Source organism: Orcinus orca, chromosome 14 (assembly GCF_937001465.1).
Source record: "Orcinus orca chromosome 14, mOrcOrc1.1, whole genome shotgun sequence".
NCBI lineage: Eukaryota > Metazoa > Chordata > Mammalia > Artiodactyla > Delphinidae > Orcinus > Orcinus orca.
This window is the reverse complement of record NC_064572.1, coordinates 75092686-75107107: the sequence shown is the minus strand read 5'-3', so window position 1 is coordinate 75107107 and position 14422 is coordinate 75092686. Positions and strand designations below refer to the sequence as shown.

Genomic DNA, 14422 nt, shown 5'->3' with positions numbered 1-14422 from the left:
TTACTAGATATTAAAATTTTGCTCTCCAAGGTGCTTGTATGTGTTTCTATTACCAGCAGAAGAGCATTCCCATTTCTCCACAAATTTGCCAACACTTGCATTGTCAGGTTTGAGTATGAAGTGATAACTCACTTCCGTTTTAATTTGTATTTTCGTGATTACTGACAAATCTGAACAGCACCTTTTCATACATTTATGTAAGATCATTTGTTTTTCCTCAATTGTGAGTCGCCTGTTAGTATCTTTACCATTTTCCAGTGGATTACTATGTCTTTTTTTTTTTAACATCTTTATTGGAGTAATAATTGCTTTACAGTGTTTTGTTAGTTTCTGGTGTATAACAAAGTGAATCAGCTATATTATTATTATTGATTTATAGATGTTTATAAATTCTGGATACAAATTCTTTGTCACATTTTTAGAAATCTCCCAGTTTCTCACAATTAGTTCACACTCTTTGTCCTATCACATTTTCTCACAACTTTCCACTCTTCATTAAACCTAGCAAAAACACCAAACTCATAGTTACAGAGAACACGTAGGTGGGTGCCAGAGGTTGGGGTTGGGGGGGTAGCGGGTATGTAAAATGGGTGAAGGGGATCAAAAGGTGCAAACTTCCAGTTATAAAAAAATAAGTCCTGGGGATGTGATGTACAGCATGGCGACTGTAGTTAACAATACTTCCTGTGTGTTTGAAAGTTGCTGAGAGTATATCATATATGTTCTTATCACAAGAAAAATTTGTGACTGTGGGTGATGGATATTAACTAGACTTATTGTGGTGATCATTTCACAGTACATATGAATATTGATTCATTATGTTGTACACCTGAAACCTATAATGTTATATGTCAATTATATCTCAATTTGAAAAAACTAGCATAAAAAACACCCAGGTTTAAACAACAGGGTCCTACTGTACAGCACAGGGAACTGTATGCAATATCCTCTGATAAATTATAATGGAAAAGAATATGAAAAAGAATGTATATATTTTTATAACTGAATCACTTTGCTGTACAGCAGAAATTAACACAACATTGTACATGAGCTGTACTTCAATAAAATAAATGGAAACAAACAAACAAACCATGCTCAGGTTTAACCATTTCTTTAGGTCTTCATTTTCTTATGATGGCTTCTGTGTCACGTAAACTTATGTTAAATAAATTTGTATGCTTTTCCTCTTGTTAATCTATCTTTTGTTACAGAGACCTAATCAAGAGCCTGAGATAAGTAAAGATATTTTTCCTCCCCTATGTATTCTAAAATTCTGTATTCCACTTTTTTGATCTTGTATCAAAACACAGAGAAACTTCTAAATTGTCACCTGGAATTTTATCTTGTTCCTAAGGTGAAACTATTCTTTCCTAGTGAAAGCTTTTAAAATATTTGTTAGCTCATTGTCTCAGGTGGTACCATACATTTATCTCACTATGCTAGCCGATTCACTGCAGAAAAATGGCAAGGAGATGAAATGGGCCTATTGATTTGTTTACGTCCTGAGGCATGACAGCCTCGGAAAGGGAGGTAAATGTCTTTGATGATGACATTTTGAGATTCTGTAGAATTTGGGGGGTTACTTTATTGCTGTTATTTATATGAATTCACATTTAACATTGTTTCTGCAAGCTAGACGGTGTTGCTATAAGTCACAAAACCTTTTTGCCCACTGGCAAAATGAAGCGGTTTTGTGAAAACTGCAGAAAATAGCTTTCCCACATACTCACAACAGCTGTTTCGTTTTATTTTGTAACAGCAACAAATCTCTAAACCTCTTCCCTAAAACTTTTTACAAATCACACACTCATATTCTTTGGAGCTATAAAACATAGTAGTTAAATATAGAAATGCACAAAAAGAAAATGAATTCAAGTCTTACAATCCAGATAGTGCCTTTGGACATTTAAAGACAGAAAAGTGATACACATACAAGGTTTACATCTGCACAGTACATGCCGAGACTTCTTCTTTTCCAGACACTCAGTGCATGTCCCCCAAGAGAGTTTCTTTGTATTCTTCCAGAAGAAATGCACTTCATTTCTAATAAGGGATCATACTCTACACACCATTTTGTCCGTTAGTTTTTTACACCTGGTAATCTGCGTCGAGGCTGTGTCACACGTGAGCATACAGGTATGTGGAGTGCCCATTAATGTCAGTATCCCATTTACTGTATGGATGGTCTGCACTTTTTTTAAAAAAACAGTGCCATCGTCTCTATTAATGGGTATTTAGATGTTTCTAGGCTTTTTGTTTGTTTCTGCTTTGGTTTTGCTTTTTCCATGCCATGCTGCAGGAAACATCCTCATCCATGTAATTTTGGCCCATTCGTTCTGGTATATCTGTAGGGTAACTTGCTAGTGGGGGAATTTGTTAGTTCACCAATTATGTGCTTTTTAAGTTCTTCAGTTTTCATCCTGGAGATTTAAAAAAATACATTCTCAAATGCTAATTTTGGAGTAAAGGCCTGGTGCTAGTTGAGGAAGCCTTCTTTTTTTAAAAATAGCATTGAGTTATTTTGTGTGGCTGGGGGTGGAGGGAGAAAAGAGAAACATCATTTTACTCATGGTGCATCTAAATATATGAAAATGTGGGGCATGTTTTTAACAGAATATGCTTCACTTTGCACTAAGGGAACACGTAGGCTCGTTTACTGGCAGGCGTTGGGTATCTGGTGGCTGATACCTGGTGGGTCTGGAGCTTGCTGAGACGCACTCGCCTATCTCCCCTGTGAGGTGACTGCCCTTGCTGTTGCCTTGAGTCGCTCCTTAGAGTTGGACAGTCCAGGAGAGGGCCAGGCCCTAGAAGGTCTTTGTAAAATGTGCCTGCTGTGCTCAGGGGAGGAAGGCAGGACTTCTTAGAGGCCCCCGCCCCAGCCCTGTTCTGCTAATAGGGTGGGAATGCTCTTCACTTTGGAAGGCCTTGAAAAGGCCAGTACAAAATAGATGCCTTTCAGTGTAGCCTCTAGAAAAGGATGGGAAAGAGAAGGGATAGGCAAGAGAGAAGGTCAGGCCTGGTGCTAGGGAGTGTCTATTGCCAAGACAACTTTGCCTGTTTGGTCTTTAGGCAAAAGCAGGAGGAGACGATACATAGAAAATCCTAAAGATGCCACCAGAAAACTAGTAGAGCTAATCAATGAATTTGGTAAAGTAGCAGGATACAAAATTAATTCACAGAAATCTCTTGCATTCCTATACACTAACAACGAAAAATCAGGAAGAGAAATTAAGGAAACACTCCCATTTACCACTGCAACTAAAAGAATAAAGTACCTAGGAATAAACCTACCTAAGGAAATGAAAGACCTATATGCAGAAAACTATAAGACACTGATGAAAGAAATAAAAGACGATACAAACAGATGGAGAGATATACCATGTTCTTGGATTGGAAGAATCAACATTGTGAAAATGACTACACTACCCAAAGCAACCTATAGATTCAGTGCAATCCCCATCAAATTACCAATGGCATTTTTCACAGAACTAGAACAAAAAATTTTACAATTTTTATGGAAACACAAAAGACCCCGAATAGGCAAAGCAATCTTGAGAAAAAAAAACAGAGCTGGAGGAATCAGGCTCCTGGACTTCAGACTATACTACAAAGCTACAGTAATTAAGACAGCATGGTACTGGCACAAAAACAGAAATATAGATCAGTGGAACAGGATAGAAAGCCCAGAGAGAAACCCACACACATATGGTCACCTTACCTTTGACAAAGGAGGCAAGAATATACAATGGAGAAAAGACAGCCTCTTTAATAAGTGGTGCTGGGAAAACTGTACAACTACATGTAAAAGAATGAAATTAGAACACTCCCTAACACCATACACAAAAATAAACTCAAAATGGATTAAAGACCTAAATGTAAGACCAGACACTATAAAACTCTTAGAGGAAAACGTAGGAAAAACACTCTTTGACATAAACCACAGCAAGATCTTTTTTGACCCACCTCCTAGAGTAATGGAAGTAAAAACAAAAATAAACAAATGGGACCTAATGAAACTTAAAAGCTTTTGCATAGCAAAGGAAAACATAAGCCGAAAAGACAACCCTTAGAATGGGAGAAAATATTTTCAAATGAAGCAACTGACAAAGGATTCATCTCCAAAATATACAAGCAGCCCATGCAGCACAGTATTACAAAAGCAAACAACCCAATCCAAAAATGGGCAGAAGACCTAAATAGACATTTCTCCAAAGAAGATATACTGATTGCCAACAAACACATGAAAGGATGCTCAACATCACTAATCATTAGAGAAATATAACTCAAAACTACAATGAGGTATTACCTCATGCTGGTCAGAATCGCCATCACCAAAAAATCTAGAAACCATAAATGCTGGAGAGGGTGTGGAGAAAAGGAAACCCTCTTGCACTGTTGGTGGGAATGTAAATTGATACAGCCACTATGGAGAACAGTATGGAGGTTCCTTAAAAAAACGAAAAATAGAACTACCATATGACCCAGCAGTTCCACTACTGGGCGTATACCCTGAGAAAACCATAATTCAAAAAGAGTCATGTACCACAATGTTCACTGCAGCACTATTTACAATAGCCAGGACATGGAAGCAACCTAAATGTCCATCAATAGATGAATGGATAAAGAAGATGTGACACATACATACAATGGAGCATTATTACTCAGCCATAAAAAGGAATGAAATTGAGTTATTTGTAATAAGGTGGATGGACCTCACATTTTCATATATTTAGATGCACCGTGAGTAAAATGATGTTTCTCTTTTCTCCCTCCACCCCCAGCCACACAAAATAACTCAATGCTATTTCTTAAAAAAGAAGGCTTCCTCAACTAGCATCAGGCCTTTACTCCAAAATTAGCATTTGAGAATGTATTTTTTTAAATCTCCAGGATGAAAACTGAAGAACTTAAAAAGCACATAATTGGTGAACTAACAAATTCCCCCACTAGCAAGTTACCCTACAGATATACCAGAACGAATGGGCCAAAATTACATGGATGAGGATGTCTCCTGCAGCATGGCATGGAAAAAGCAAAACCAAAGCAGAAACAAACAAAAAGCCTAGAAACATCTAGGCTTTTTGTTTGGAATGAAATTGAGTTATTTGTAATGAGGTGGATGGAACTAGAGTCTGTCATACAGAGGAAAGAAAGTCAGAAAGAGAAAAACAAGTATGTATGCTAACCCACATATATGGAATCAAAAAACGGTACTGATGAACCTAGTGGCAGGGCAGGAATAACGACGCAGCCATAGAGAATGGACTTGAGGACACGGGGCGGGGGAAGGGGAAGCAGGGACGAAGTGAGAGAGTAGCACTGACATATATACACTACCTAATGTAAAATGGATGTGACGACCTATAGGGGTGGGATAGGGAGGGTGAGAGGGAGGCTCAAGAGGGAGGGGATATGGGGATATATGTATACATATAGCTGATTCACTTTGTTGTACAGCAGAAACTAACACAACATTGTAAAGCAATTATACTCCAATAAAGACATAAAAAAAAAAGCAGGAGGAGAGCTGAGTTTCTCCACTTTTAAGAATTCCTGGCTCAAAGACTTAAATATAAGACATGATACCATGAAACTTCTAGAAGACAACATAGACAAAACTCTCTAACATAAATTGTAGCAATGTTTTCTTAGGTCAGTCTCCCAAGGCAAGAGAAATAAAAGCAAACAAAACAAAGCAGAAATAAACAAACAAACAAAACCAAATGGGACCAAATCAAACCTATAAGCTTTTGCACAGCAAAGGAAACCATCAACAAAATGAAAAGACAACCTACAGAATGGGAGAAAATATTTGCAAATGGTGCAACTGACAAGGGCTTAATTCCCAAAATATATAAACAGCTTATACAACTCAATATCAAAAAAACAAACAACCCAATCAAAAAATAGGCAGAAGACCTAAATAGACATTTCTTCAGAGAAGACATACAGATGGCCAAGAGGCACATGAAAAGATGCTCAACATTGCTAATTAATAGAGAAATGCAAATCAAACCTACAATGAAGTATCACTTCACACCGGTCAGAATGACCATCATCAAAAAATCTATAAACAATAAATGCTGGACAGGGTGTGGAGAAAAGGGAACCTTCCTACACTATTGGTGGGAATGTAAATTGGTGCAGCCACTATGAAGAACAGTATGGAAGTTCCTTAAAAAATTAAAAATAGAGTTACCATATGATCCAGCAATTCCTGGTCATATATCTACAAAAGACAAAAACTCTAATTCAAAAAGATACATTCACCCCAGTGTTCATAGCAGCACTATTTACAATAGGCAAGACATGGAAGCAACCTAAGTGTCCATCGACAGATGAACGGATAAAGATGTGGTGTGTGTATACACACACACACACACACACACACACACACACACACACACAATGGAGTATTACTCAACCATAAAGAAGAATGAAATAATGCCATTTGCAGCAACATGGATGGACCTAGTGAGTATCATACTAAGTAAAGTTTAAGTCAGACAGAGAAAGACAAATATGATATCACTTACATGTGGAATCTAAAAAAAATGATAAAAATAAACTTATTTACAAAACAGAAATAGACTCATGGACATAGAAAACAAACTTGTGGTTACCAAAGGGGAAAGGGGCTGGAGGGATAAATTAAGAGCTTGGGATTAACAGACACACACACACACACACACACACAGACACACGCACGCACGACACAAAAGAATCCCTTCCTTCCGTAAAGATGGTAATGACAGTGGTGATAGCTCCTATTTGCGGTGCTTTACCTGCAGGTTTGTACTTTCACGTACATTCTCCTTGGATCTTCACAGTGATTCTATTTTACAGATGAAGAAACTGAAGCCCAAAGAAATCAAGTAACTTAGACTCAAGGACACACAACCAATAAGTGGCAGAACTGGGAGCCACGAGGAGTCCCTTGTTAAGGGCTCTTTCTGTTGCACGCTAATAAGGAACATGCAACTTAAATATCATGAATAGCCTTCCAGATGTGAAATGAGGGGTCTTCCTTTTAAAAAGCGATTGAAAGTTTGGAGTTGAGGTAATAGCAATTGTTAAAAGATGCTTTTCAGAAAAAGGTAAAACCATGGCTCTCCTACAGATACCAAAATGAGCACATGTCAGAGGTTCTGTTTTACTCATTAATCAACAAAGGAACCATGCAGATGTTGTAACAAGTTCGAAAGAGAATGGAAAACCAGATACATTTCTAGATAAGGAATACCGAAACAAATCTGTAAACGGAGTCAGACTGATGTTTGCACAGAGCAAGAGAGAAGGCAGTTGAACCTCTACCAGGCATGACCATGATGGCATGTCTCTCAGTTTAACCTGTAAACAAAGAGGTGCAAACAACTCAAAGACAATGGGCAGGGCTAGAATCACATAACCCTTAAGTGTGTATTGTATGTAGACAATGCGTAGTTTTCCACTAAAACACAAATTCATCTCTGTACAATTTATGTAGGCGTGTCAAACAGGCTGAAAGGACAGAGAGGCTGCCTCCACGGTAGGTTGGTGGTAAGGAGGAGGGTGGGCAAGAGTCCTGCCGGTGTTTCTCAAGGTTTTGAAAAGGTCAAGATGCACGCTGACCTTTCCCTGCAGTCCTTTCGTGCTGGCCTGGCTCGGCCCTCCAGGGTAATCCTAGACAACTTGCCCTCCAGGTAGCAGCCTGTGCTCTCATTTATTCCTGTTTCAGCCGTTAAAATTTACCTGCCCCGTGTTCCATTTCCCGAGATCCCCGCGTTCGGCCAGGTTACAGCTTGCTCTCTTAGGTAATCTGAGTATTTCTGTAGGGGCCCGTCCTCATCATTGTGTGTCCCTCCTGGCATCCATAGCCGGCCCCTGCCCACTGCAGCTCTGGTCCTCTCCTGAGCCTGCCTCCCCCTGTCCTTTGCATCTGTCACTTTCTCTTCCTCACCAAAATCTGGTCAGACACTTAGAAAGGCTTGAATAAGCAAATCTCATTAGGGTAAGTTTTCATTTATCACCACTGCTCTGGGGCTGAGCCCTGTGTTAGGTGCTGGAGGCATAGTAGCTCAGGTAGGAGTTCGTGCTCTACTGGTGAGACAGCCATGTAGATAATCATTACAACACAATGTGCTCAGTGCTTTGGCCAAGGTATGTGCACCTCAAGCTGTGATTACAGAAGAGGGAGGGATTAACTCAGCTTGAGCTGGGTCTGGAAGCGTGAGTGGGCTTTTGCTGGGAGAAAAGGACCAACCCAGAAGCTGAGGCCCCCTCCACTGCCTCTCCTGGTCAGCCAGTGACAGGCCGTTCTCTGCTCCTTTGGCTCTGCACCTGTTTAGACAAGGACAAAGCATCTTCTGCTCAGAGAGGCCTCTTCGGGCATCAGTGGGATCCCTGTAAGCAAAATCATTTGGGGTAAAGGAGATGCCAGGGAAGCAAAAATTCCTCTTACCTTGAAGTGTGTGTATGTGTGTGTATAAGTATGAGTTGTAAATGATGACTGCTTTTAATTTCTTAATTGAGGCTATTGGATTGATTTAGAAGTTTAGATCTCTGGAATTTTATTAGAAAAAGACTGTGACTGGACCTTGAGGTCTGATTATAAGGCTTAAAAATGATCTTCTAAGGGCACTTAGTTATCCTTCAGGCCCACCTGCCCATTCACCGAGGACGTCCTCCAGACTGATGTGTCTGTATAAAGCTGGGAGCCCTCACTTGGGCATCTCCTTAGGAGTCAGTGCTCAGCGGGGCCCTGCTGGCTGGGAGGAGTCCACAAGACATCCTCCGCAGAGTGTAAAAGAGCTTATTCCTGAGGTCCAGGAGATTCATTGCGCCGCCTCTACTCCTGAGAGGTGAAGGTTACCTGTGAAGGAGTTACTGCTAACTAAGGAAGCTGTCCCAGAAGGGATCAGGCCAGGAACGTGATTGGAAAAGAACACAGTTAATCCCCATTGACACCGAATCAGACTTTGAAAAGCTACTTGATCTATTAGTAAAGAGTATGGCAACCCTCCGTATCTTAGCTGAACACAATTTCCAGTCACTTCCCAGGGCAGCCTCTCACAGAGTAACTGACATTCAGTGTGAGCCAGGTTTATCGGGTGGGCTGACCCTGGCTCAGGGCCTCGAGGAGCAGAGTAGGGACTGGGGTCTCAGACCCTCTGTGTTTGGCTTTTAGCCACTGCTGGGAAGGGTTTTTATTTAGACACACTATTGATTATCCTTGTTGGATAATTATCCGCGGCTGAAGTTGTGAAGATTGAAGGTACATGGTAGGCAAATGCCCGACAGGGGGTGGGAAGGACTACGTTTCATGGTTCATGTTGTGTGGAAAATAGATTTGGTTCTTTGTTTTCTTTAAGATTGAAGTTTTCATGCTTGCTGTTTTTATTTGAATTTTCCCTAGTCTTGCTACATCCATAAGGACCCTGGGAGAAAGGGGTTAACGAAGAGGTGTCAGGTTGGGTGAGTACTGTGATTCAAAGGCTTCTAGAAACCATTCTTTCCTTAAGATGTCTCTCTGTACTCATTCACTGAACAGAATGCCCTTTGAGGCTCCCAGAAGCCCTGTGAAAACACATTACTGAAGAAAGGACCCTTCATAGACCCTTCTTCACAGCTAAGTTTATAGGAATAATTATTGAGAATTATTCTGAAGGAATGGAAGAAAAGGCAGGTATGTTTGGTTAAAGAGTGGAGATTTGGGGAGTTCCCTGGTGGCCTAGTGGTTAGGATTCCGGGCTTTCACTGCTGTGGCCTGGGTTCAGTCCCTGGTCTGGGAACAGAGAATCCAACAAGCCGTGCAGCATGGCCAAAAAAAAAAAAAAAAGAATGGAGATTCTGAAAATGTTTAACCATTGGAAGATGAGTTAGTTGTTCAGGCCACCAGAAGGCTAAAGCAGGGAGCCCAGGCTTCAGCCAGAGCAGCCAACCCAGCACTGCTGGGATCATCCCCCAGAAGATAAGCATGACAGACACAGATGTCACCTTTCTATTTCCTGTGGCCTGTCCTACAACATACAAAATCTGACACAAGAATGGGCATCCTTATTACTGCAGTACCTAGAATTATATTGTGAGCCTGACACCAGCCATGAGAAGGCCACTGATCTCTCACAATACTCCAAGCAGTGGTGAGGTTAGTGGCCTTGAGAGGTCACTTCACCCAGTGCTCTGAAGATGGGTGGTGAAGTAGAAGGACAGGATTGGGCTTCAAGCTCAGGCCTCGTGTGGCCCTTTCCGCACCTCAGTGACCTTGGGCAAGGTCCTGAGGTTCAGATGAGAGTAGAGATTCTACTTCTTAGGGTTATTTAAGGTTCACCTGAGCTCTTTTATGTGAACTGCCCTTACAGTATCTTGGGCATCGTAGGTAGTCAAAAAATGTTTATTGGACTTCTATGGAGAAAGCCTATGTAGTTAATTTTCAGACTCTGTGAAACTATGGCCAACATAAATCCTGTCAGGGAGATCAGTGGCCTTTGGGGGAGGTGTGGAATCTCTTGGCTTCTCACTATGTTTCCTACTTTTCATTATATTCCACACCTGTCTTGCCAAGTTTGCCCCGTGATGGTTGGTCATTATTATATAATAACATACACAAGTGAACAAAAGTTCAAGCAGGATGCAAAGCTGTTCAGTGAAATGAGCTTCTTGTGACCCCATTTACAATCCTCAGAGGTAGCCAATGTTGTTTCTCTTGTTTCCTTCCAGAAATTTTTCCTGCATGTACACTCCTAAGTGTCTTGTTCTTTACACAAATGAGAGCAGCCCAGACACACTCTTCTGTACCTTGTTTTGGGTTTTTTTTTCAGTAACTTTACATCACATCAATATTGACTAATACAATACAAAAGCTAGATTATTTGGAAGATCATGGGCAACCCGGGTGGAGAACTCGTGCTTCCAGACAAAGAATGGATCTGGTTAAGAATCTAGGACTTGAGCACCTTTAAAGCTGCAAAAGGGATTTAATTATATTCCTTTGGCTTCTTGTCTGATTCCCCCTGGAGGACCTTCTGGGTTAATTATGGGTCCCAGGGACACTGGCAGACACAGCTGCTGCATTGCTGTTCCACAGAGGTAATTAATCATCCAGCCTGAGCCAGGAGAGAATGCCCCATTCTCTGTCCTCATTACCAATAGCTTCTGGAGAAGGACAATTTTCTTACAAAACGGAACCACATGTGATTCTTTTTAGAATTAGAGTGTTTCCATACTGGGTTTTCTGTCGTAAAATAAAGGGGAAAAATTGTGTTTGTATGTACTGGGGGTGGGGTGTAAATCACTTGACTCTGGGGTCATCTATTGATAATTTGGAAGTCTTATTCAAAGGGACACTATGTGCCTACTTATTTCCCCTCTTTCCATCTTCCTGCCTTTTTTTTTTTTTTTTTTTTTTTTGCGGTACGCGGGCCTCTCACTGCTGTGGCCTCTCCCGTTGCGGAGCACAGGCTCCGGACGCGCAGGCCCAGTGGCCATGGCCCAGGGGCCCAACCGCTCCGCGGCACGTGGGATCCTCCCGGACCGGGGCACGAACCCGCGTCCCCTGCATCGGCAGGCGGACTCCCAACCACTGCGCCACCAGGGAAGCCCTCCTGCCTTTTTTAATACCATAAAATCCTAGTTTGAAGTCAATTCATTATGCTGTATGCCTTAAACGTATACAGTGCTATATATCAATTATATCTCCATAAAAACTGGAAGGAAAAATTCCTAGTTTGAAGCCTATTTGTGGCATCTGTTTCAGTGGTACTCAGTTGGAGGCAGTTTTGACCCCCAGGGAATGTTTGACAATGTCTGAAGACATTTTTGGCTGTCACACCTGGGGGGCTGGTGCTCCTGGCATCCGGCAGGCAGAGGCCAGGGATGTTGCTTAACACCCTCCAAGGCACAGACATCCCCATGACAAAGAATTATCGGGCCCCAAATGTCAAAGATGCTGAGGTTGAGGAATCCTAGCCGATTCATCTAGAGTTCAGTGCTCTCCCTACATGGTATCAATTTTGTTGTTTTTGTATATTTCTTAGGACCTCAGCCATCCCTTCCAGCTGTTAGATTCTCAGAGTCTCTTCAGATCAGTAGATAAAGGTATCCACACGGAGCAGTTCACTGGCTCCTAACAAATGCTAATGGTAAGAATTACCCCACTGCTGAGGCATTTACAGATGAGGCCTCTCGCTTGCAATGGTATCCTCAGCCCCAGTGAATAGTAGGAGCTCAGCAGACATGGGTTGAATGAGTGAGGTAATGGGGTGCTTTGGCATCCGCTGGTGGGCTTGCAGCAGTGATGTGAGCAGACATCTGGCACCAGCATACACTTTGCTGCATGGTGACTGTGACAGCTGTGACAGCTCTGTGTCCATGTGGAAGCTTCCATTAACAGAGCTTACCATTTCCCCTGTAGTTTCCTGCTGCTGCTGTGGATGAGCAGTTCCAAGCAGTGCAAGCAATTACAGAAGAAATTTATACATATCTGGCATCCGCAAAAGCAGCTAGTGTGTAATGAACTCAGTGTTGGAGACCTGCGTAAAAACCACTCAGGGATTTTTTGGTGATGGCCATTGGGGAAGGGTAAGCTGGGACGAAGTGAGAGAGTAACATTGACATATATACCAAATATTTTGGTATATATGTCAATTACATTTTTGACCAAACGTAAAATAGATAGCTAGTGGGAAGCAGCTGCATAGCACAGGGAGATCAGCTCGGTGCTTTGTGACCACCTAGAGGGGTGGGATAGGGAGGGTGGGAGGGATACGCAAGAGGGAGGGGATATGGGGATATACATATGCATATAGCTGATTCACTTTGGTATCCAGCAGAAACTAACACACCATTGTAAAGCATTTATACTCCAATAAAGATGTTACAAAAAAAAAAAAAAAACACTCAGGGAGGGGATCATCAGTTCTTGGAGTTTTAAAGGACTTAATTTTACCTTGGATTCCCAAATCATTGATATCGTTTAGACAGGAGGATTTCTAGCATGGAAAGTTTACATGATCTTAATAGCATATATGTTAAAGATGAAGTACATCAGTTGGAAGACAAGTGATTATCCTTAAGAAAGTTTCCCTTATAAGTTCAGGAGGTGGTGGTCCCTACATAAGAAAATCAGAAAAACATATTTACAATGACTTTGTTTCTTTTTTCTTTGGGGGGCTGTGGGGAAATGTTTTCTTTTTCTTCTTTCTTTTTCTCTACCTATTTTAGACGCCCTATCTGTGACAAACCATTAGAACTTGCATATATGTACTTACCCTACTTAGTTACCGTAGCTAAAGAGTGCCCGCTGGAGCTGGAGAAACGGTTCTAACACTGGCCATAAAGGATCTAGGGTCACCTTTTCCTTACATGGAGGGACATGGCAGATGATGACGAAAAGTTCTCTGTTTTCTCCACTTTTTGTTGGATAGCTACTCTCCTGGCCAAGAGGACTCCATAACACAGTCTGAGACAGAAAATAGTGACTCTAGGGGTGGATGGAACATGCATTTCTAATAGCACCAGAGAGGTTTTCTGCTTTATCCTCACACTATCCTTTTGTAGAAACACTTGATTGTTTTGGTTGGTAAATAGGGGGAGAAGTAGGAACTTCCATGATGACGGCTCCATATCATGATGGGAGTCGAATGTGATCGCTCCAACTTGGGTACCTAACTCTTAAGGCTAATTTCAGGGGCCATCTATAACATGCTCTTCGTATTTATGTTTCTTTCCACATTGTATTTCTGTTCACGTTTTCCTTGTTATGCAAATGAAAGAATTCAGAAGTATATTTGGTTGAAAATTAAAAATTAGGGTTCAGAAGAAATGTGTGGACTTCAATTTTAAGCTTAAATAGCCCCCAAACTCAAAGGTTTCAATATGTTACAGTAGGTTTCTTATAGAAAGGAAAGGTCACTGTGAAAGCTGAGGTCAGGAAGGACGCCTCCGCACTTTGTCCTCCTTGGAGAACTAACGTGTGTGTGAGCACCAGGCAGTTTTACCCACTGGGCTGAGTGAGAGCAAGTCAGCCTCAGTGTCAGCCTGGGTCACTTATCAGGCAGGAGGCATTGTTAGGAAATACGTGTCTTTTAAGGAATGTAATTTGGTTTTTGTTTTGTTTTACTAAATGTGTTCTTACTAGGAAAAGAGCAGAAGATTCCCAAATTCCCAGGCTTGTCCTTTTCTTGCAGCTGATTTTACTTGGAAAGAATTGAAGGAAGAGGGTTGAATACTAATCCTAGGTGTGTTTGTGAAAATTAATGGTGTTTGGCTAGCTAATTAGGAGGAAAGGGCAATGTTCCCTAAGTAGAGCAACTAAGATGACTGGAATTTTCTTTCTTGGCTCTCTCTTCCAACTCCCTTGGCCCTCAGCCTTTCTGGGAAATCTTTGTGCCTTGTTTTCCTGCATCAAATAAGAAAGTCCATGCTTCTGTGAAAGCTAGTAATT

The 14422-nt window shown here is 41.4% G+C and overlaps 1 protein-coding gene across 2 annotated transcripts in view; it reads left to right on the top strand.

The window, feature by feature from the left end:
• The window catches only part of ABLIM1 (actin binding LIM protein 1), a 315505-nt gene that overhangs the window by 46830 nt on the left and 254253 nt on the right, over positions 1-14422 (top strand). Inside the window, exon 2 of one of the 2 annotated variants that reach the window (XM_049697064.1) lies at positions 9395-9453. The exons of the other annotated variant lie outside the window; for it this stretch is intronic. The gene's annotated coding sequence lies outside the window, so the exon portion shown is untranslated. The remainder of the gene's footprint in view (positions 1-9394; positions 9454-14422) is intronic. 2 annotated transcript variants of the gene reach the window in all.